General features: G+C 36.0%; 1 pseudogene; it reads left to right on the forward strand.

The window, feature by feature from the left end:
• The first annotated feature begins 1521 nt into the window (after positions 1 to 1521).
• Positions 1522 to 2777, forward strand: LOC103603251 (annotated as a pseudogene).
• Positions 2778 to 3039: the final 262 nt, after the last annotated feature.

The following is a 3039-nucleotide window of genomic DNA, read 5'->3' on the forward strand; positions in this document are numbered from 1 at the left end:
TAACAAGTAATTAAAATGATTTACAAGCAATGTGTTGATAATCAGTGACTGCATGATTCTTGACTCATTTGAAAGATGAAAAATGTGTATTATACTGATAGGTAAAAACAAAATAATTCAGGCTAAAATAAATTTTGTCAAACATCAACCTCACATTAACATGTTTTATTGATTCACCAACTTAATTAAATTACTGTTGTAAACCATTTACAGTGTAGTAATCCAATAGATTATAAACTTAAAAAAATGACATTTAAGTCTTCTGTGTGTCTGTAAAACAAACTGTTAGACTACAATAAATCTAAGTGGCAAGGCATAATTTTGCATTCCAATCACAACATAATTTTTTTTGTATTGTTTCTTTAGATAAACTTGAGAAGGAATTGAATAAAACCTCATATTCATTATCAATCTGAAAAATCCCACAAATCAAATGCCTCCAAAACATGTTCCCATGGTTTGTTGTTTATTTTGCTCCTGTCATGGAACAAATGGAAATAAATTCATTTTGTTACAATAGGTAACTCAAGGTAAAAACATATCTATGACATTTTAGGAGTGGCTTTCTTTCTTTCTTTCTTTCTTTCTTTTTTTTTTTTAATCTGAAAGAGTAAAATTCCCAGAAATTTCCTAGGAGAAAAATTCAATATTACTTTTTTTGATTATGTTTTTCCCTTATAATCAGTTTGTCCTCATGTTTGCTTATTTATTTTATTGCAACTTATTTATAATAGATATGGATTTGAATTAATAATATTAAAAAATAGATGCTAAATTTTGGTTGTTAAAAAAGACTGTAAATTCTATAACACACTAAATTTAAGATTAAACCCAAAACTTATATATAGCTAAATACATTGAGGGGATGAGAGAGTGACATGAGAGAGGGCATGGAGCTTTGCACCCCTTCCACGTGACTTGTCCTACATATCTCTTCATATGGTATTCATCTGCTTTCTTTGCAATATCTTTTGTAATCAACCAGTAGACAACGCTGGTGATATGGTTCATATACACAGCAGGAAGTTTCCCCCTTTTTGAAGACACCTTCAGGAGAGCTTCTGGGGAGTCCTTTGCTGACTACTGAGAAGATGAAGAGCTCAAGCTATTGGAGTGAGACCAGCAGTCACCACCGTGGGACCCCACAGCCCCCAGAGGTTGCCAGCCCTGGCATTACACTGCATCAGTCAAGCCCAGCCCAGCAGCATCCACAAAACTAGTGTAGTATATGAGTAAGTGAGGACCTACAGTGGGCCCATGAACAAGCTGATGCAGGCCTCGGTTCCCATCGACTCCCAGGAAGTGTTCTCCCCTCTTGAAACTCCCTCCTACTGCCAAAACTTGGTTTGGAGCAACCATTCACACGAACTCCATTCTCCAACTCTGAAAATATCTACTTGTGCCCCAAGCACTCTGCATATAACCCAAAATATTGAACAGGAACTCTAATCTCCAACAGTGAAAATCGCTACATATCCATAGATGACTATTAGGAGATATACAGCACAAAATCCCAAACAGGAAGCACTCTCTCCATTCCAAAGAGGAGAAGCTAAATTTGAATCATAAATGCTGTCTTTGGGTTCAATGGCACCACTACATTGTCCAACAGCCCCAGATCATCTACTCTCCACACTGTCAACAATCCCATTCTAACCAGCAAATCCAAACCATGAAGAAAAGTGATTAAATTTCTTCAAACACTGGAAATTAACTGTGCCATGGTGAATCAAGCCAGATACACAAACAGGTGATGATTCACGATGATGGCACTGAAAAATTGGACCCCAAATATCCTGGAGAACTGCTTGGTAATCTGAGTCATAAGAATATGGATCTGTATCACTGCTTATTAGAATATTTGCAGATAATTGGAGGAAGCACACAGGATTTTAGTCTACAGATGAGTCAAAAGAAATTGAATCACTGATTTCTAAAGGATTGTCAGAGTTGACAAAACAGCAACTTCTCTACATTCTGCAGATGAGGGGTATGTCTGGTAAGTCATTCTGGCTAGTGCTATCCACATTCAGCAAAATATGGGAAGATCCTGGACATCTTCAAAATAATGACTTGATATCAATGGACAATGACAAGATAAGATTTGAGGAAGACTTGGGATTCAAAGAAACTCAAATGAAAGAGTATGAAGAACTCATGGCATCAGTGAGAGCAATAGCCAGTAGCAGCAAAGACTTCAAGACTTAAGCTCAAAATGCCAGGTGTTGGAAGAAAACAATCTCTCTCTTTGACATATGCTATCAGAAGTGGATTACAGACAAAAAGAATTGAAATATTGTAAATGTAATTTACAGCAAGAGAATAAAATCCTTAGAATCCAGGTTTCTGAGACTTGCACAGGCTAAAATGGATAAGATTGGCAGCCATTACGTGCAGATGGTACAGAACTTGAGAATGGAGAAAGATAGATCTGCAAGCTAAGGTCCCAATTAAATCAGTATCAGAAAGAGGTTTTAAGAAGAGAAAGAAGTTGTAGTGACTTCCAACTCAAGCGTCATGAACTGACAAGCTTGCTAGAAGAGAAGGATTCTCTTATGAAGCATCAGTCAGAGGAACTCTCAAAGTTGAAACAAGAAATAGATGAATCTCATAACCAGCCTTTCAGTGGTAGAAAAACTATTATTACCACTAAAAAGTGCAGGACACAATATCCAATCTTAGGCCTCCCATATGATGACTATGAATATATACCACCAAGTAGGGACACACAGATTCCTGTGATTGAGAAAACAGAAGACAAATGGACTTTTCCATGAATAAATCCACTTAAAAGTATTACAATTCAAAGGAGGTTGCTTGTGTCTTCATTAGTACTTTGTTAATTTTTCATTAAAGGCCAGTTAAAATTTTGAACCATGCTACTACACAAAAAATCAAATTGAATGAAATAGTTCTGCAGATGACAGTTTTCTAGCCATTTTTGAGACCTGAATTGTTTCTATTACATTTACGTGTTCAATATAACACACAAAATTAAAGAGAGACCTGCTTGTTTAAACTTCCATTGCAGACACTATA

This window comes from Galeopterus variegatus, unplaced genomic scaffold (assembly GCF_000696425.1).
Source record: "Galeopterus variegatus unplaced genomic scaffold, G_variegatus-3.0.2 Scaffold4522, whole genome shotgun sequence".
NCBI classification, from domain to species: Eukaryota; Metazoa; Chordata; class Mammalia; order Dermoptera; family Cynocephalidae; genus Galeopterus; species Galeopterus variegatus.